Source organism: Equus przewalskii, chromosome 20, assembly GCF_037783145.1.
Source record: "Equus przewalskii isolate Varuska chromosome 20, EquPr2, whole genome shotgun sequence".
Taxonomy (NCBI): Eukaryota; Metazoa; Chordata; class Mammalia; order Perissodactyla; family Equidae; genus Equus; species Equus przewalskii.
The window spans coordinates 9,447,675-9,469,927 of record NC_091850.1 but is presented as its reverse complement, the minus strand read 5'-3'; the positions used below and the strand labels follow the sequence as shown (position 1 = coordinate 9,469,927).

The 22,253-nt window shown below is 38.0% G+C and overlaps 1 protein-coding gene across 1 annotated transcript in view; it reads right to left on the bottom strand.

Moving 5' to 3' along the window:
- Window positions 1-320: 320 nt before the first annotated feature.
- Window positions 321-22,253, bottom strand: part of HTR1A (5-hydroxytryptamine receptor 1A) — a 64,006-nt gene continuing 42,073 nt past the window's right edge. The window contains exon 3 of the transcript XR_011530555.1: window positions 321-1,530. The gene's annotated coding sequence lies outside the window, so the exon portion shown is untranslated. The remainder of the gene's footprint in view (window positions 1,531-22,253) is intronic.

Here is a 22,253-nt window from a genome sequence, read left to right as displayed (position 1 = left end):
GGAAGAAGTTAATGTTGAGCTTAGATAGAAGAGACACATGTCCAAAAAAGCTCTGAGTCACCATGTGATCTACAACATTAGCTACTCTGAGTTCAACTGATCCTTTGTTCTGAGAATCACACAGAAAATCTTGGGGCAAGACTCACAGGGGAGGATTCCATTGACTCTGTGACATGGCGATAGATGACTTAGGTTCTATAACAAACTTGCCAAGTGGGGAAACATACACATATATACACTTTGTTTCTGTTTTGGATTCTCCCAGGGAACCGTACAAGAAAAGAAAATCATGCTTTACGCAGTTCCTTCACAACATACTGCAAGTTGCCATAGTTTTTATTTTTTCAATTGAAAAAGTCAAGGCAAAAGGCAAACATTTTTATTTTCCTTGTTTTATGCTGCAAAGTCAGTCATACACATGCATAGCGGGCATTACACAGACACAGGTGGCTTCCATTTAAAAACCGTGGAATTTCTACAGATGATGAATGTTCTTCAGACATGCAAGGAGGGTACTAGACGCTTTTCACCTGTGGCCGAGGAGCTTCAGAAAATTGTAGACAATTTTACAACACATGCACAGGTACATTTTGGAAAATAGAGAAGCCAGAGCTTTTATCCATAGACAAAGAGATTGCTCACATAAGGGGTAAAGAACAATTACTTAGAAACAAGCATATCTTTGCATATTTGTATTCAACAGACTATATTCTCCAATTGGGAAACTATTTCCCTAGAGTGTGGAGGTTAGGGTCTTAGATTATAAGAATGTTTTTGTAGCAAACTCTCTGCTGTGTTAACCAAACCCACCAAACAGTTCCTATTACCTTGTTGCGAAAGCTCCATTTAATATATTGGCAAATCTTTCTACCTCGGTGGAAAGGCACATTTGAGGGATGATGACGGATCATCATCTCTTCTTACTGAGTGCCTCTGAAGTATATTCTCTTCTGGAGTACTTGGAAGAAAAGCTAGGAGTCACAAAATTGGAGCTTATCTGAGCAATTTTGAGGGAACATGTATTTTAAAGCTTTTTTCAGTCATTTTCCCCACAAAGTTAATTCTTTTCTCAAGTAAATGGAAAATATATCCCAATGAGGATGGTAGAACCAGGTTATAAAGTCGGTTGCTCTGATTCTGCAAAGCTGAGGGATGTCAGAGGCAAGTACATAGTAAGGACTGTGAGTGCTAGAGAGGACCACAGAGTGGTCAGCTAGTGAGGAAACAAAAACTCAGGAGCTTAGGAGGAGATTGAAAAAGTTAATCCAGATTTGAAGAGAAATATGAAAATGCTGTATTTCCAGAAATATCATGCCTTTTATCACAAAATTCACAGGAAGAGAAATTCACAAGGCAGTTTTCATCCACAAGCAGCACAGATTCTTTCCACATAAGAAACATCGTGGTTCCCAGGGTCAAGCTCACATTTATCGTTCAGTCACAGGATCCTCCATAACAAATACATCTCTCTGCATTTGCACTGTTACTTCGTTTCCTCGTGAGTTTCCTCTTTCATATCTTCAAATTTCTCTGATTGGTTAAAAAAAAGTCAATAACTATCTCACCATATGCATGTTTCATCTACTTTAGTTCCCCTGTGATGAGTATTAAGACAGTTTATGATTTTCAGGCATGGAATCTATTCCAGCATTAACATTACCTTTACTTCCATATCTATTTTGGTTCTTTTCAACTCACTGGAAGACACTATATGTATATTTTTTTATCTTATTGAAGCATCCTACAGTGAATATTGAAATTCAGAAAAGGAATCACATTAAACGAGAATGGTATACTTCTAGGCTTGTGACCTATGATAATGATAGATCTAATAAAAGCAGCTGATATTAGGCAAACATTATAGTCCTTACATGGTTATAATTATAAATGTTCCAGACATATATTTAAATAATTATTTGGATCTATGGCTTTAAAATGTTGCCTGATAAATTACAAGGCAAAGATTAAATAACTTTACTCCTTGAGAATCACAAAAACAATGCCTTGGGATTTAGATAGAAAGAAATGAATGGTGATCTTACAAAAACAGGACCAGAGTACACAAACAAATAAAATAACTCATGATCTAGGCCAAGTTAAAATGTATTGGACAAATGGGAATAAGATCCATCCACTTATTTTTGTAACTCACTCAGTCACTACAGATCATGACAGAAACAGAAACAGACATATTGAAAACCATTGTTTAAAACAATGATCTGGGACAGTGGTTCTCAAAGTGTGCTTCCTGCATAAGCAACATCAGCATCATCTCAGCACCTGTTTAAAATGCATATTCTCAGGCCCCACCCCACACTCATTGAATCAGAAATTCTGGGGATAGGCCTACCAACTGGTGATTTAATAAGCCCTCCAGGTAACTCTGATGCTCTCTAAAGTTGAGAACCACTGGTCTACAAAGATTGAAATTATTTTTCTACTTTTAGTTGATTTTTTTTTTGTTTTAGCCTAAAGTAGGGGTTGTAGCTACGTAGAAACTATATTTTGTAAATGACTGTGCTTGAACACAATGTCCTTCTCCTACATTGCCCTACTCGTTAGAGAAAATGGAAATTATTGAAACCATATTGCCCATCTTATCCCTGTTATTTCTTCCTCAAAAATTGGGGAGAATCTGTCTGCTCCATCCCCACTAACACTGACCTAGTTTAGACCTTCATTACTTTATCTGAACTGTTATTCCCACCAACTGATCTAAGCCTCTCCCTCTTTGGTCTGTCCTCTACCACTACCTCTGTTAATCATAATCATGTATCTAAAACATAATCTGACTGTTTCTCTGTTTCTGCCCCTCCAAAGACTTTCCCTTCCATACGCCCTCTTCTGCAGGACATCCTAAACTCCCTGGCATCAATGGTCTTCGTTACCCAGCTCAAGCTTCACTTTTAGGACTTCCAAGCATAACCTTTTAAATCAGATCACTCCAGTAGAGCACAGATAGTACAGACAGAGAACAGTACCCTGCCAGACAGGTACACTTATCATATACCCTGAATTATCTAGGAAAGTTCTGATTCCAGAAATTCCTTTCAACTGCCCCCAAAATTACTTATTGTAACATTTTATCACGTAAAATTTACCTAGACCTCTTGTGTCACCTGAAAATGGCATTAAAGTCCTTTGAGTTACTGTTTTTTAATTTTTCCATTGGAAAATAAATATCTGAATCAAAGATCTTTTGCCTAACACATAAATAATTCTCACCCATCTCTGGTATCCGCATTATGCCACAATTAGAAAAGCATTTGAGACATCTTCATTTCCCCAATGAGAACAACCTCTTCATAACCTTTTTTTAAGTTAGACACAATTTGGACAGATTAATTCTTATGAGTGTCTGACTGACACTGAATATGCTGGAAGTATGGCTTTTTAATTTGCAACTAGAAAGAAAATGGCACTAAATTCAATGACTAATGTCACTTTCCTCCATTCTGTCTCATGCAAAGATGAAAATTGGCAAGGGTTTTATTTCCTGCTGCAAGTGTTTAAACTTTTCAATTTCTCAGTGATTTTTTTTTGACAAGATCAAATGCTGATTGTACCCTAATATAATGACACTGGCGCCTGAAAACCACAAAGTCAACCATGATTGAACTCATGTTTTTTCTGAACACTAAGATCCTTTCTGACCTGGACAATTATGGTTGATATCAATCAAATCAATGATAATGGTTCTTAGATCAATGACCATTGTTTATTGTTGCTTTTGAGTCTAGTTGGCCTCTTCCTTTACTATAAAAGTATGTTTTCTAAGTTGAATATTAAGAAGGTGAGAGAGAGAGTCTTGATAAGAGATTATCAGGGATCCACTCACAATATTCCTAAATCCATTTGAATTCAAACTGTGATTAATATCACAGTTCCTAGGCATATGTTAGAGGTATTCTCTTTAACCAATGTTTACAGCAACACCAAATTGATAATCAGGATTCTGTGAACCAAGTACTTCCACTCAGAGAAAATCATGATATCAGAAATTTAAAAATATCAGTTACTCAATCTGAAATCTACTGCATAGTAAGAACTATGTCAAATGCATTTTACGATCTATGCAATTTTCTCACAAATCATAGCTACTTTTTGTTGCCATGCTTTTTCCAGATTATATCTGGAACTTTTGCCTATGAATAGAAATCAAAAAGAAAAAACGGCTGTAACACCTTTGTAATGTGCAAAGGACTACGGACACGTCATGTGATTAAGGTACTTATTCAACTTTGATGATGGAGACGACAAAAGAAGAGGAGGCAGCCTCACATGTGTGAGGGTATAATGCTTACAAAGTTGATGGATCTGTAATGCTTATGACATTCATGCACACAATACCAAGATATTGAGCAGCATCTTGATCAAAGAAAGAAAATTCTAACAGGCAGAATATAATTTTAAAGTAACTCAAAATTTTACTTGTGATTTCTCAAAAAAATTGGAGATATACACTGATCAGACCCACACTTTTTAAAACTCCTCTCCCTTTTCCTGCCCACCTGTGTCCCACAAACACTTTACCCTTTCCTTCATCCTACTCTTCTGCTCTCCCCAGAAACTAATTTTGCAAGTTCTTCCTACATAATTCTTCTTCTCTTTCACTGCTTTTATCCTGATTCTGTATCAATAAAATCTCAAAAGATCTAATTTGTCAAGGCAAGACTCTTTTTGAAGAATGTGGTAGAAGAAAAAAGCCAACAGCCTGCTATGGTCTGAAGGTTTATGACCACGGCTCCTCCCCAATTCATTATGTTGAAATCCTGACCTCAGGGTGATGCGATTGGGAGGTGGGGCCTTTGGGGTGATTAGGTCATGGGGTAGGGCTCTCACGAATGGGATAGGAGACCCCAGAGAGCTAGCTCTTCCCTTCCACTAGGTAAGGACACAGCGAGAAGGCTCCATCTATGAACCAGAAAGCAGGCCTTCACCACACACCGACTCTGTCAGCACCTTGATCTTGAAGTTCCCAGCCTCAAGAACTATGAGAAATAAATGTCTGTTGTTTCTAAGTCACCCAGTCTATGGTATTTTGTTATAGCAGCCCAAATGAATTAAGACACTAGCCAAGCCAGAATCTCTTTATAGGTTAGAGGTTCATTTGTTACTCATTTCTCTCACATACGGATCCAGGAAATTATCCAAAATATAGTATCAATACCTAATTTGACCTTCTTCAGCTTAATTTCATCTAAGATAGAGGAGGTTTACAAAGTTATCAAAATTAAGGTGATTTTTAACCACTCGGGTTAAGAATTAACATGTAGGTCAAACCATTTTTAAGAAAATGGAGAAAAGATATTTCCAAGATAAACAATCAGAAATGTGTTGCAATTGCAAAATATTGGGGAAATATTGTGGTGGATACTTTCCCATCTCCCTCAATGTCTTGCTCTTGATAATTTCTTAATGTATCTCAATTTAAACTGTCAAATTATTTTTCTTTCTCAAATTTTTCAAGCCAAGAAATTCTATTTAAAATAAAAAAATCCAATGTTTTAAATTTCTAAGATTTAATGAACCCTAGAATTGTTTCCAAGTTCTTTCCTTGCCCTTTCACGGCACTTGGCTATTTAAAGGGAGATTTTCTCTAACATGAACAACTGTCTGTAGGAGCCATGTGTTCTTAGGGGCTATGTGTTCTTAGAGCACCTTTACCATAGGAAGCAGAGATACCCAGCAAACCCTTTAGTGATGTAAGAGCTGGAAGTTGATGAGGTACAAAGAGGACACAATGTTATTAAACACATTCTATTGTACTGATTCTTCAAAGAACTCGTCCATATTCCAGCTCCTACTACCCTGCCCAGATGTACCTACCATTCTGTTCCCACCCAGGTGCAGAATGAGTCACTGATTTTCATTTGTACAAAACTGAATATATACTAGATAAATGGGAAATCTCAAAGCTAAAAAGAGTTCTAATGAAAAAACATGCAATCATAAGGGAATCGACTTCAATTCTTCAAAAGAAAAGAGTCAACTGTTAATGACTAAGAATTTCTTTTTAATGTATAAAATAGGAGGTGTCGGTATATCTTGATGAAGTTTCAAGGGCTCTTTCTCCCCTTCCTTTTTCTATAACCTGTTCCATGCCCCCCTCTTCATATTGGTATGTCACTTTGCTTCTGAAATAGAATCAGATGAAATGTTAACGTCAATTTTTTGTGTGTGGAAGTAAGACAATGCTGCCCTTTTAAAAAGCAGAGTGGATGGGGCTGGCCTGGTGGTGCAGGGATTAAGTTTCCACGTTCTGCTTTGGCGGCCCGCAGTTCCCCAGTTCCCATGCCCAGTGCTGTAATAGCTGAATCAAACAGTTGAAATGGAGAACATATGACCCACGACGCCTAAAATACCTATTCTCTGGCCCTTAACAGAAAAAGTTTGCCAACACTTGAGCTATAAAATAAAGAAATAAACAATAAATTTTGAATTACCAATGGTGACATGCGTTATGTAGGAAACAGAACGTTGTGATGGAAAACAATGGGGTGGTGAGGATAAGGCTACTTGGATACAATCATCTCCCTAAGAGGGTGATACTTAAGCTGGGATCAAATGGTGAGAGGAGGCAACCATATGAAACAGAAGAGAAATGAGAAGACCAAGCAGGGAGAACAATACTTAAGAAGAGAAGTGATATTGTGCTCTGAAACAGATCATTTGAGTTAAAATCCTGTATCTAACAGTTACTAGTGTAATGAACCCAGACATTTCTTTGTGCCTTGGTTTCCTAATCTATAGAATGGGCATAGTAATAATCTATATTTCATTGTGAGTACTAAATGAATTAATATATGTACAGTCCTAGGACAGTGCCTGGTACAGGGTAAGCATTCAATAATATTAGTTATTCGTATTGTTATTCATGTTGTTCTTGCTGCTATCATAATGCATAATTAAAAACATATTTTGTGACCAAAGATATCTTGGCAAATTCAAGGAATAGATAAAAGAAAAATATGATTGATTGAAGTAGACAAAAAGGAATCAAGAGATGAGGTAGAAGAAATAGACATGGTTCATAGTTAATTGTACTTTTTCAAAAAGTATAATGGGAAGTCATTGAAGGTTTTTAAGCATGATAGTGATTGATGCTTGATACTTATGTTTTATGAAGAACTCCTGGTTGCTTGTGGAGAATACATTGGAAAAAGGAGTAGAAGTGGGAAAATCAATTATCAAGTTAGTACAGTAATCCATGCAAGAAATAATAGTGATGTTCTAGGATGAGAGCTATGGAGATGAAGAAAACTGGATAAATTCAGCTCACTTTTAGAAGGTAGTCAATAGAACTTGCTGATAGATTTAACATGGGAGGTGAGGGAGTGCAAGAAATCCAGAATGCTCCTGGACTTCTACTTTGAACCATTGGGCGAATTGAACTATTACTAGCTAAGATAGGAAAGAACAAGAATAAGAAGGTATGGGGGTGAAGTCAAGTTTTCATCTTTGGACATTTTGACTCTGAGTTTCTTGTGAAGCATCCAAACAGAGAGGCCAAAACCTAGTTGGCTACATGGATATTACTGGCTTATCACAACAGGTTTATTTCACTCTTATATATCTAACATGGGTTGGCAGGGGCTTTGCTCATTCTATTCTCTCACAGTATTAGTCAAGTCAGGCTGCTGTAACCAAATACCATAGACTGGATGGTTTAAACAACAGTAACTTACTTTCTCACAGTTCTGGAGGCTGGAAGTCTGGGACCACAGTGCCAGCAAGGTCAGGTTCTGGTCAGAGCTCTCTCTGGCTTAGAGATAATCACCTTCTCCCTATATCTCCACACAGTGGGGAAGGAAAGACAGCTCTCTGGTGTCTCTTATAAGGACATTAATCTTATCAGATCAGGGCCTCACTCTTTTGACCTAATTTAACCTTAATTACTTCTTTACTCCAAAGACAATCATATTGTGGGTTTAGTGCTTCAACAGGAATTCGGGGTGAAGGGTGTGCACAATTCAGTCCATAGCACTCAGTGAGCCAGTTGATTGAAGCTTAATTTTGATGCATGCTTCCACAGTCACGGCAGCAGTGGGTAGAGAAGGTAGCAAATCCCAAATTAGTTTATAAAGCTGTGCCAAGAAGTTACACATGTCAAGCCTTACCCCCAAAGGGGACAATCCAAAAGTCCAATCCGTAACTAGCATCAAGCTTAAAATCCAGAATCTGTGGTGGTATAGTTTTATATCAGGTGGATAAATAAATGAAAAGCAACAGGATATATTGGAGTATATGAGGAAGCTATTTGGTTTAAAACTAACTTGCCCTGATCTTGTTTTTCCAAAAGAGCCTGATGTGGCCTATTGAGCATGCATTGTATATCTGCTTAAAACATTTACAATGTCCCAAAGACAGGAATTGTGCTCTTAAAGATAAGGATGTATCTTCTTCCACATCAGCATTTCCTTAAGGATAAGCATCTCTTCCTAGAAACTAAGAATTAATTACTGACCTGCTGTGGTCACCTCATGACCACTGATCTGCTGTGCCAGCAAAGCAATCTCATGACTACTGTAAAAGGGACACTCCTACCATATGTGATGTATGCTTTTTGTTCCAAGACGGTATGTAACCACTCTGTATATCTGACTTCTTTGGTGCCCTTCCTTCCCCAAGGAAGGAAGGCCCCAGGGCTATAGTCCTCAGAACTGGCTCATAATAAACTCATCTCAATTTTGATTTATAGATTGATTATGGATTATGTGCATTGACAAGGTCCATATTTGGCTCCTCCTGATCTGGAGACGTATACTTAAGAGGAAATTTCTCTATCCCACTGCAATCAAAGTACAACGGTGGAAAGGGGACAGAAAACCTCAATAAGAATTTCCATTCTGAAAGAAATAGAATGGGAAACACACAGGAAATATGTGTCCTGGAAAACTCCAAAATCCAACAGGGCAGATATTTTTGAGAACTCCTTATACTGGAGTTAGGGAATGTTTCTCTATAGACCCCAATCCTAATAGGGTTCATTGTTCTCTGTGATCTGTGACTCCACTCTCCTGGAGGTTCTCTTCCTTTGTCTTCCTTGGTTGTAGAAGAAACAAGCATTGGAGAATGTGTCCCTCAGGAGACAATAGCTTTCTTAGACTGTTCCTGCCTATAGCTGGTTGGTGGCTTTTATTGCAGATTAAAGATTTTTTTACATTAAATGCTTAGTCATTTCTTATCAATTTGATTCAAGTTAGGTCCATGTGCCACTAGCCACACCTACAGTTCTTTTCTAGATATAATTCTTAAACGTGCTAGTTTTATTTTTTCTTTCTCATGTCTTGTTCCCTCGTTCTCTCTCTAATTAACTGCTGAAAACATGGATCAATTAGGCTTTAGAGAGAGAGCCATACCTTTCATGACTTTTACTTGAGCAACTTTGCCTTTTGTAAGGAATTTCTGGGTCCCACAACCTTAACTGAATCTTTGTTCTAAATCATCTTAATCCACTCAGAGATTTAAACAATGGTTGTGACAGCCATACCTTTGATATGATTCTCAACTAAAGCCATTTCAATCAGTCTTTGTTGTTCAAAAGACTTTTCATTTTTTTGTTTTATTGGTTGGAGTTGTGAAGAAATTGCATGGTCCATACCTGAAAGTCCTTGAATTTCTTTATCCTTTCTATTTCATTTTATTCTTGCTTTAAACAAAAAAAGGCTAATTATTTTTTAAGCTCATTGGTTTCTTGTAGTACCATGTTAAATACAGCCAACAGTAACCAAACAAACTATTAATGTTCTCTTTTCAGCCTCTTTTCCTAGAGCTATCAGGTCATTGGATATATGATCTGCCTTCCAAATTATTATAAGCAAGAGTTTTACCAAATATTTTGGCACCCATAACTTATCCCTCCAGCCTCCAATAACAGTTTCCCCACTACTCAGCGGTAAGTCAGTGACACATAGTTTGATTTTCTCTTTTGACATCCCATGACTAGTACCAATTTCAGTATGAGATAGGCCAGGTTATGCTATAATAATAAGTAACAAAAAAAATCTTAGAGGCTTACTACCACACAGTTTATTTGAGGATCACAGTGTATATCTAAGATGGGATGGCAGGATAATTCTGTTCATGTAAACATCCAGGAACTTGGAACTGATGGAGTATCCATTTCAATGTTTACGTCCATGATCACTGACATTTCAGAAGTTTCAGAAAGATGACATAGCAAATCATGTTTAGGCTGTTAAAGCTTCCACCTGAAAGTGACACATGACATTTCTGCTCACATTTCATTGGCCAACATAAATCGTATGGCTGCATCTCATGTTAAAGAAGGGCAATCTCACCATGTTCCAAGAAAATTGATAACCCAAAATATTTGTAAAGATCGCTGATGACCACCACACGCCCTTACAACTTGCTCCATTGCAGACAGACTAGCATTATTATTGACATGCTGGTGTGCCCCATGAACTCAACAAATGTTGAATAAATTAGTGAAATATAATTCAATAAAAGACTGATAATTCAATATGTACAATAATTGCAGGTGTATAAAAAGTTGATTTAGTGAACTAGATTTGCTATTTGCAAAGCTTCATGCTATTCACTGTATATCAGTTGTACTATGACTTCAAGTTGCTAACTCTACATGTGGATCTGTATACAGATGGGTAGACTTAAATAAGACAAAGAATATTTACTGCAAGCAGAATTTTTCAGAATAGTAAAGGGATGAAGTATTCTAATAAATTTAACTTCTAATAAACTAAGTTTTAAACACAAAACTAGTTTACTCTACCTATTATTTTAGACGAATTTCTTATTTTGCTCTAGTCAAATTTCCTCCATTTGGTAATGAATGTCATTTAATCTTTCTGTGTAACTGAGTTTTCTTTTATGATTCACAGTCATTATCCTAACTAACAACATTTACTGAAGCATACAGAAAACGTAGGAGATTGAGATGAATATTTATTGATTTCCTATAACCTGAAATTTGCGCTTTACAAAATCCTTCGTTCTTACAGTTTTTAGTACACAATAGTAGATCAATATTTGTTTTTAATATATAAACTTATTTTCCCGTGTAAAGGATGAAACTCATTTTAATTGGTTAGTTTGGTTATTTGGCATATTATCTTGAGTATTAATTATTCCTAAACCATGCATGAAGTATATGCGTTACAAAGTTTTGTGTAATATGCAGAATTGTTAGAAGGCTTCTGGAATCATTGAAATGACCAAAGCCTCCTGAACTTTAAGAAAACAGTCTTAAACATCCTCTTCTCTTTAGTTGTAAGCTCTTTGAGGCCAGGAGCTCTATACTATGCATTTTATTCACTTTTTTTTTGTAAATAGTGCTTATTGCTTATTTTCTAGTTTTAATTGTGAAAAATTTGGAAAATTATAAAATAGACAAGATTTTACATTACGTGCGCATTACGGTTAATTGATTCTCCCACAGTGGCTAACATATAGTCTTGCACTTAGGTGTTTAACAAATGCTTATTAGGCTTAGTTCAGAGAGAAGTTTAGAAAGATTAAGGTACAGTTAAATGGAGAGGGCTAAGAGTGAGAAGTGAGGTATAGTCGGATGATCATAAGCGAGTTTTATATAATGGTTGGCAATCAGGAATGAAGGGTCCAGTTTTTCATTTAATCCAACCACCCATTTCTTGCTTGAATCCCCTCTACAAAATCTTCACCATTTAATGCCCCTGTGATGGGAAACCCTTCACCTCTGAGCAATCCTTTCCATCTCTAGAAAGCACTTTGCTAGCTGATAAGAAAAAAAAAAAACACACTGAGATTTTGAAGCACATAGGAAACTTAGAAAATAAGTCATTAACTGACACAAATTCAAAATTAGGAGTTAATATTAAAAGTTTTGTGATTTACTTTACCTGTGTTTTTCCCTTCTTCTTTGAAAGAGAAAGGAATCAAGTGCAACATAGCTCAAATCAATGTAATTTATAGGTACACTAAAGAACACAGAAATAAATTACAGAAATGTATTCTCATATCATTAACTAAGGAAGAAAAATGATTTCAGATTTGACATAATTAATACCTCATTTTATGGTTAGAGAGTTGTCCCATATAAAATGGTATAAAATGAATGTTTTCATGGGAAGCCAAATTCCCATTTCATAACATTTGGTTCTCATTTTTGTAACTACTTTAGTTAAACCACAATTCATAAACAGAATTGTCCATTTAGTTTTGTGAAAGAATACACAACCTATTAGAAGAACACTTGCAAGGTAAATTTTTTTCCCCTATTAGAGTATTATCAAATATTTTTTTAAAACCCTGCAAAATCACTGGTCTACATTGTATTTCTTTTCCCACAGCACTGAATTACTTGAGGTACTAAGGAAAATATAAGAAACCTGAATTAATGCTGTGCTGGATTTATTGAAACCTCTCTTGGATGCTGTCCTTCCCACCTAAAGTTATAATCTGATGTTGAAAAAGGCAAAAATATTACAAAAGAGCACTTCTCACTGTAAGTTAGGATAATAAAGTCAACTGCAAAAGGGGCCCTAGATGTTTTCCTAACAGGAAACAGAAAGACAAATTTCATAAGCTTGAAATTTAAGTGGAGGCATCATCCCAGTCATTTGAAGAGTTCGTCTTCTTTTACCCCCTCACAAATCAGCATAGTTGGCAAACTAGCGAGTCAGCAAGGCCACTACTGGTTACATACATGAATAAATATTAACTTTCCAAAGTAGAAAAATTGGAACTCCCAACTCTTTCTCTGTGGCCTCCTTCAGAGTGCTGACCATCTTAGTTTTGCCACCTGAGCATCCCAAACACAGGCCTGCACCCTTTTATGAGCAATCAGACACTCTTCATTAGGTGACGGAAAAGAGGAATGGTGCAATGGGAGAAGGAACTTCTAAATATTTGGGCTAACATTTTTGTTTACCTACTAAAAAAAAGAAGACATTTATGGTATGTCTGGCACCATGACCTGGTACCACCTGGTACCATGACATTAATAAATATTACTGCATTCAATCTTCAAAACTATCAAGTGAAGCAGGTTTTATCAACTCTATTTTAACTAAAGGAGAACTATAGATGGTAATGAGAGATCAGGAATTAAAGCCAGGTTTTTTAATGACTCCAATCCCAGGGCTCTTGTTCCATTGCTTCCAGTTTACTGAAGGCACGGCTGATGGTCATAGGGAAAGATATGGGCTAACATTCCTAACAAGGACTCGATCAGATAGAAAAATGAAGTTTCATTTATAGTGACAAAAAGTCAGAATCCATTAAAGACAATTATTAAGGTTTCGTGGTGCCTCATGGTAAACAAATTGACTGATGTTTCTGCATCTCTAAGAACTACCTCACTTCATAAAGATATCAGTTTTTAGGAAGAGGATAATAACCATTATGCCCTTAATGAAGACAGTCATAAATTCTTATCCTCTTCTCTCTTAATTAGTGTATGCAAAATTGATATTTCCACTTTCTTCCGTCTTCTTAGTTGGATAATAGTGCATGTCAATGCCAAGGAAATTAACTACATTTTCACAGACCTCACCCACATCCTAGCCTGGCATTTAACAATGAATGTTTTTCGTAACAATAGAACCAAGCACGAGAGTGAGGATATATTGAGTGAATCTGCATCACCTCTACTAGATTAAAAATTTTTTTTTATCAATAGTGGTCCATAATTGAGGGCACAGTTCTTTTTCCTGAAGAAGTTCCCAATGATGTTAATCTTTAATTGGATCTTTAAAAAAATATTGCCTCTCTATTCACACTATCTGACATAACAAGAGTTTTTATGGGCTTGGATTTTTAACTGAGAGTATTTCCTAAAGCATATACAATAGCTACTTTTAAATGCCTTCTGCATTATGTGTGATTATTGGGGTGCACCAGTCAGATCTCCTTTCAAGAGAGCCTTTCACAAAGAGTATAGTTGACTGACAGCCTCCAGTAGCCACGTCTTTAGACCCATTGCAGTATTCACTCTGAGGTCCTACTCCAGACAGGCTCCTCCCAGCCAGTGACTAAGCACAGCAGAGTACTAGAGCCAGATCATTTCTGACCAACACAAGACTCTGCTAACAGGCAATCTTTGCTCAGCAACTCCATTGGCCACAAATTTCTCAGAGCTGTACAGTTGACTAAAGCCCTTCCTACCCAATCTTCTCCCTTGCCTCTCTCCTTTCACAGGTGTCAAACCTATATTGTGGTCTGAAGGCTCTCAGCAGCTCCCTCCTGCTCCCTCTTTTCTCTACCCTTCACAGTTGTTTCCATCAGTAAATCTGCATATCTAATGTTGTTTATGTATCTGCTTCATGGAGGACCCAAAGGGACAGTTGTAATTACAAATAATTTTTCTAATATAAATTGTTAATGATTTTAACCTTTACATTTGCTGCGCTTGAATTTTACAAGTTTCTCCTCCAACTAGGACTGTACACTAAGATATTGAGATTTACGTCAGAATTCCATCTCTTTTAGCCAACTTCCCTTTGGAAATTTTAATCAACCGAGAGAAACAAGATTGATTAAGAGATTCTTTTAAGTTGGAGCTCTTTCTTCCACTGGGAGTTTATGTTCTGCTTTGTTTTTTAATTTCCTGTGTTGGCATTTTTGCTTGGGCTTGCAGTTTTTTAAGGTCTTTTTCTGAATGGTTCTTTTAGCAACGAAGGGTATAATTTGTAGTAATTTAGTCCTTATTGTTATAAATGGTAGAATCAGGTCATAGAGGGACCAGTGGGAGATCAACTCCAAGAAAACTGAAGGACAGGTCCTTAAAGACACACTCATCTAGCATTTTAAAACCACTGTCCAGGGCAAACTCTATTTTACAGCATGAGCTTACTATTACTCCAACAAACAGAAATGCAACTATTCTTCAAAAGCTCTACCAGAATGACTTTCAAAACTCTTGAACATTTTGAAAAATATTTTCATATGAGTAAGGGCTATTTTTACTGTGTTTTCCATTAATTCTTTGAATCCAAGATCTATAAATACAGGCCATTCTAGGGGGGGAAACTTTATCTATACCGACACACACTCAACCCCAGACAATCACTGGTCTACTTTATATCATCATATATTAGATTTCCCCTTTCTAGAATATCATATAAACGGAATTTATAGTATACACTATGTTGTGCCTGGCTTCTTTGGCTTGGCATAATGTTCTTGAGATTCATCCACATTTTAGAATGTATCAGCAGTTTCTCCTTTTAATTGTTGAATAGAATTCCATTCTGTGAATACAACAGAGATTATTTATCCATTCACCTGTTGATGGACATCTGACTATTATATTCTTGGCTATTGTGAATAAAGCTGCTATGAACATTTGAGCACAAGTCCATGTGTGAAATATGTTTTCGTTTCTCTTGAATAAATACCTGGAAGTGGGACTGCTGAGGTATAGAGTTAGTGGCTTCCTTGCTTAATTAGACAATCAAATATACCAAGTTATTTACTTTCTTGTATCTCCTAGATCCTTCTTGATCCTGGTTGCTAGACTACTTCCTCTAAATATGTTTCCAGATAAGTTGTTGTGCACCAAAGATATTTTAGGGATGGAGCATACTCCAGGGCTCTCTGCCCATGCCACATTCTGGACTTGCCCACCCTGCCCTTACCAGATAAGTCTGTTTTACATGAATCATCCCTATACGTCTACCATGGCACTGTTTTTCCTAAGTATTTTTCTGCCTTCATTATAACCACCCAGACTTGAGGAGTGAAGGGAGGGATATAGGGGAGGAGAACATTCTCAGGATCTGGTAAGTAGACTAGTTATTTGCTGCTCACTCCAGCCAACGTCTCCAACTCCTCCCTAATGTTAGCATTGTAGTCCTAGTGACACCAAGCTGACGCTGTTTTTCTGTCTTGCCGTGGTCCCAGTGCAGGCAAGGCAATCCAGAGGAGAAAAATTGGCACAACTCAAAGATTTCTCGAAAAGAATTTTGTGTATCTCATGAACTTATTTGTAATGAATATATTAACTAATCTCTGGGGGAGAAAGCACTCAAAGAGAAAATAAGACACAAGGCTCCCCCTGACCCACTTCAATTTAAAGGAGAATTAAAGACCACTTCCCCTGTGTCTGTTGCCTTCCACCCCTGTTCTTCTGAAATGCAGCAAACTTGAGGTGAGATGGGGAACGGTGGGTGGTGGGAAGTGACCAACTTTGGCAGTGAGGAAAGGTCAAGACTGCCGAGAAATGCCCAATATGAAGGACATTTATTTTTCCTATTTAGGGACGAAGTAGGGTGTTTGCTTGTTTGTTTTCTTAGATGCAAAATGTTCTGGTTTTATTACATTGAAGACTTTTCTGGAAGCCTGGAAGAAGCCAGATGCGACCACCTCTTTCTCCCTTCAGGCCCAAAGGCAGTGAAAACCTGTATTGTCTCTCCCACCATGAGATTTGACTCCTAAATGGTGGCTCTGACCCCCATCCCTCATGGAGGGCCTGCGAAGGTGGTTTGGGAGAGGCTTGGCTTGAGAGTGTGAGGGCCCTGGGGGTAGAGCAAGTTAGTTCTTGTTTAGGCTAGAAACCCCAGGAAGGCCTAGCCACTACCTCCCCAGAACATTGTGAGTCAGAGGCTAGGGCATGAGGGAGGAGCAGGTGCCTGGGGTGTCAGCTCCAAAGTCAGGCTCCAGGGGTTATGCTCCTCCACAAGCCCCCACCAGAGGCCCCTAGAACCAAAGAAAGATGCTATGGAGGGCAAGTCTGACCCAAGGCCTGGAGCCCAGCTCTCAGCCCCCTGAGGTCTCTCCACAAGGAGAGATACAAGTAACAAAGTGAGATCGATAAGAAAAAACTAATCCATGGTTTCTACCAAAAGCCCTAGCCTCCCAGCGCACCTTGGTTAGCTGAGAACCACCTTGGCCTTCACCTTTTTAGGGTGACTGTCCAGCATCTCCCTTTTGGGGCTGGCGGGCGTCGAGCCATTGTCTGGGCGCAGGGCTCAGCTGTGGCCTCCTGCTTGAGGTTGATGGGGTTGGACCATTGAGATGGGTGGAGGGGAGGCTCCTCCTTGGGCCTGAGCTTAGGAGTGGGTAGGTGGGACAGGGAAGGCAATGCCTCTCCAGCACACGGGGACTGTCCCAGGGGAAGATCCCCAGGCCCATGTGCTTCAAGAACCAGGTCGTGACCTCATCTACATAGCCGTGGATATGCCCAGCATGGTGAGCATGGTAGTCGTTCTTGGTGGGCTGAAGGTTGGTGATGACTGGCCAGCATCCCTGGCACAAAGAGGACACTTGAAGGATCTCTGAAATAGATCAAGGACATAGAGACAGGTACATGAAGACAAACAGCAAGCTCAGGCCACTACTGGTGTTTGGATGACTAAGAACTGGCACAAATTAGAACCACACTCAGTGAAAAAGGCAAGTTAGTGAGTAGGGCATGAGCCAAAAGGGACTGGTTTGGTAGACTCTGCAGAGTTGGTACAAAAGACCTGGTAATTTTGGCCTAGAAAGATTTAGACACCAAGTCTGTGAGTGACTTTGGTGTTACTCTCTGGAATACCAAGATGGAAGAGGGAATGGGGGTTGGTTGGATATTGTGGGGTTCTTGCAAGATATTTCAACCAAACGATGAAGGCAGATGTGATTTACCTGTTAAGAAATCATTTTCTAGAATGTGGTTCTAAATCTGCTTGCCAGTTGTGAGTTCAAGGTAGTCCAACCATGGTTATTTCCCACTCCACCACCAGGCTTCTGGATGGGCCTCAAGCTTATTAAAACATGATTTCCTTTTCAATTTCAGTGGGAAAGCCTGAGTCCTTCACGCCAAAGTCATCTCTGACACCAGAATCATCTCACAAGCAAAGAAATTGATGGCTATGTTGCAATTACTTCCTCTACTTTTTACCCTGGCCGCCTTAACCATCCATCTCAGAACTGCACTTTAATTTCCTTCCACATTTCCTGTTGACATTAAGCACCAAATCAGCTGACAGGAGGGCACGTCCTCTCTCCAGTAAAGCACAGCTGATGGTCCTCCAGCAATAGAAGCTTGGTGGAACTCAGTCTTGATGCTTCTGTGCTTCTACTGATCCCTATGATAAGAAGTCACTGCTTTTAAATTACATATCCCTAGCACTCTCTGGCATACCATAATAATTTACAGAATACAAACAAATTGTCACTCTATCGCCAAACAAAACTTGAGGGGGCTGGCCCTGGGGCTGAGTGGTTAATTTTGTATGCTCTGCTGTGGCAGCCCAGGGTTTTGCTGGTTCAGATCCCGGGCACAGACATGGCACTGCTCACCAAGCCATGCTGAGGCAGCGTCCCACATAGCAAAGCCAGAAGGACCTACAACTAGCATATACAATTATGTACTGGGGAGGCTTTGGGGAGAAGAAGAAGAAGAAAAAAATTAAGAGATTTTAGCTTAGATTCCAATCTTTGAAAAAAGAAATACTTGATACGGAGGATCTAGAATGTTCTAAGAAATTCTCATTCTGCTGGCCACAATGGCACTCCATTTTTGCCCCTAACTTGCTGTGTAATGATGACCAGGAGATTAAACCTCTCTGGGCTTCAATTTCCTCATCAATAAAATGAAGCTTCCTTCCAATTCTAGTAGTATACGATTTAATCTCTCTTTTTAAAAAATCATTTTCAAGGAATGTTTGTACCCCCACCTTAATCTTTAATCCTTTTATCTTCCACATTTCTAAGCTTTGCTCCTCTTTCTCTAAGTTTATCTTGGACTTTAATTTCCACACACTTTACAATGTTACAACTGACTTCTCATCAGTATAAGTGTGAAAGTTTACCTTATGTGTGGCTGGTATAAACTGTGAAAATTTAGATGAGATCTTTCTACTTCAGCATCTTTCTTTAACCTAACTATCACCAATAAAACTAAAATGCCACATTTACAAAGGCACCCTTTGTTTTTATATGCCTAGGTTACAGAGAGAAAAAGGCAAAACTAAGAAAGGACCCTGACATGCAAATTTTGGAAATTAAACCACAGATCTTCTAGCTGTTACCCAGAAATTTCCAAAGGATAAATGGCCTGTTGAGGAATGCTTAGCAAATAGAAGTTTTTGTAGTGCCTAAATATTCCTACTTTCCTCACCACAAGCTGCTAATATTCATTCAGGAAAAAGGCCTGGAGATAAGAAGGAACACAATGTCACTGAGGAACTGAAATTATTTCAATATGGCTGAATCATGGAGTACAGGTGAGAAGTGGTAAGAGACGATGTTAGAAGCAAAAGCAAGGTCAGGTCATGGTAAGCCTTAAAAATCATTACAGTAGTCCCCCCTTATCCTCAGTTTCACTTTCTGCAGTTTCGTTTACCCTCAGTCAACTGAAGTCTGAAAATATTAAATGGGAAATTCCAAAAATAAGCAATTCATAAGTTTTAAATTGCACACCTCTCTGAGTAGAGTTATAAAATCTTGTGCCATCCTACCCTGGACGTGAATCATACTTTTGTCCAGCATATCCACCTTGTGTATGCGACCAGTCCCTTAGACACTTCGTAGGCCTTTTGGTTATCAGATCAACTGTCCCTGTATCACAGTACTCATGTTTAAGTAACCCTTATTTTGCTTAATAATGGCCCCAAAGCACAAGAGTATTGATAATGGTAATTCAGATATTACAAAGAGCCAGGTTACCTAACTGTGTGCTTACCCACCAGCAATAATAAAAGTTGTACCAATCTATTCAAATTGGCCTAGAATAATAAAGTATCAGCAGTTACAATGATAATAAGCAAACGCCTTTTTTCATAAGGATTCTAGATTAGTGATGTTTTTGAAAGGGAACTTATGAAGCAGCTCAAGACCCTCTATATATGTGATCTACACTGTGTAGTTCTCCACACTCTGGGTGGGTCAGGAGTCTATCTGAAATCCACAGAAAGGAGCTGTGGGATCCCAGGTCAAATAATGAAGTCTTCAATCCTAATGGGAAACGCTATCAACCACCTGCCCTACTCCACCTCAGCTGTATGGAGAAGGGTCAGAGTCAGTGGCTGCAGAGGCTGGGACTCAGGGGTGACATTTCTTTCCACTTGGGAGAGAAAAGCAAAGATCCAAGAGAGGGCTTGGGATAAGACTTGAAGGCTGCCCCTCCCCTGGGAGTCTGCCTTGTATACATCTTCCCTGAAGTGTCATGATTCCTTCAACATTCTTGCAGCTAGAGAAGAACAAAAGATTATTCTGAGGTATTTTATTCTTTTTGTTGCAGTTGTAAATGGGATTGTATTCTTAATTTCTCATTCTGCTACTTCGTTGTTAGTGTATAGAAATGTAACTGATTTTTGTACGTTGATTTTGTATCCCCCTACTTGACTGTATTCCTTTATTGTTTCTAAAAGTTTTTTAGTGGATTCTTTACAGTTTTCTAGATATAAAATCATGTTGTCTGCAAAGAGTGACAGTTTCACTTCTTCTTTTCCAACATGGATCCCTTTTATTTCTTTTTCTTGCCTGATTGCTTTGGCTAGTACTTCCAATACCATGTTAAATAAGAGTGTTGACAGTGGGCATCCTTGTCTGCTTCCTGTTCTTAGAGGGATAGCTTTCCATTTTTCTCCATTGAGAATGATATTTGCTGTGGGTTTGTCATATATGGCCTTTATTATGTTGAGGTATTTTCCTTCTATACCCATTTTGTTCAGAGTTTTTATCATAAATGGCTGTTGTATCTTGTCAAATGCTTTCTCTGCATCTATTGAGATGATCATGTGATTTTTATTCTTCATTTTGTTAATGTGCTGTATCACGTTGATAGATTTGTGGATGTTGAACCATCCCTGCATCCCTGGAGTGAAACCCACTTGACCATGATGTATGATCTTTTCAATGTATTGTTGTATTCGATTTGCTAGTATTTTGTTGAGGATTTTTGCATCGATGTTCATCAGTGATATTGGCCTGTAATTTGCTTTTTTTGTGCTGTCCTTGTCTGTTTTTGGTATCAGGATAATGTTGGCTTCCTAGAATGAGTTAGGAAGTCTCCCTCCTCTTCAATTTTTTGGAAGAGTTTGACAAGGATAGGTATTAAGTCTTCTTTGAATGTTTGGTAGAATTCACCAGGGAAGCCGTGTGGTCCCGGACTTTTATTTTTTAGGGGCTTTTTGATTGCTGTTTTGATATCCTTGCTGGTGACTAGTCTATACAAATTCTCTACTTCTTCTTGGTCCAGTTTTGTTAAAGTTGTATGTTTCTAAGAATTTATCCATGTTTTCTAGATTATCCAATTTGTTGGCCTATAGCTTTTCATAGTATTCTCTTATTATCTTTTGTATTTCTGAGGTGTCTGTTGTAATCTCTCCTCTTGCATTTCTGATTTTATCTATTTGAGCCTCCCCTCTTTTTTTCATGGTGAGTCTAGCTGAAGGTTTGTCAATTTTGTTTATCTTTTCAAAGAATCAGCTCTTGGTTTCACTAATTTTTTCTATTTTTTTTTTAGTCTCTATTTTGCTTATTTCTGCTCTGATTTTTATTATTTCCTTCCTTCTGCTGATTTTGAGCTTTGTTTGTTGTTCTTTTTCCAGTACCTTTAGATGCACTTTTGGATTGTCTATTTTGGATTTTTATTCTTTGTTGAGGTAGGTCTGAATTGCTATAAACTTCCCTCTTAGAACCGCTTTTGCTGTATCCCATAGATTTTGGCAGGTCATATTTTTATTCTCATTTGTCTCCAGGAATTTTTTGATTTTTCCTTTGATTTCTTCATAGACCCCATCATTGTTCAGTAGCATTTTGTTTAATCTCCACATTTTTGTGGCTTTTCTGGTTTTCTTCCTGTGGTTGATTTCTAGTTTCATACCTTTGTGGTCAGAATAGATGCATGGTATAATTTCAATCTTCTTAAATTTATTGAGACTTGTTTTGTGGCCTAATACGTGATCAATCCTGGAGAATGTTCCATGTGCATTTGAAAAGAATGTGTATTCTGTGGTTTTTGGATGGAATGTTCTGTATATATCTACTAAGTCCATCTGGTCTAATGTGTCCTTTAAGGCCAATGTTTCCTCACTGATCTTCTGTTTGGATGATCTATCCATTGGTGTAAGTGGAGTGTTAAAGTGCCCTACAATTATTGTGTTACTGTCTATTTTTCCTTTTATGTCTATTAATAATTGCTTTATATATTTAGGTGTTCCTATGTTGGGTGCATAGATGTTTACAAGTGTTATAATTTCTTGTTGGATTGTTCCCTTTATCATTATATAGTGCCCATCTTTGTCTCTTGTTACAGTTTTTGTTTTATAGTCTATTTTGCCTGATATAAGTATTGCTACCCC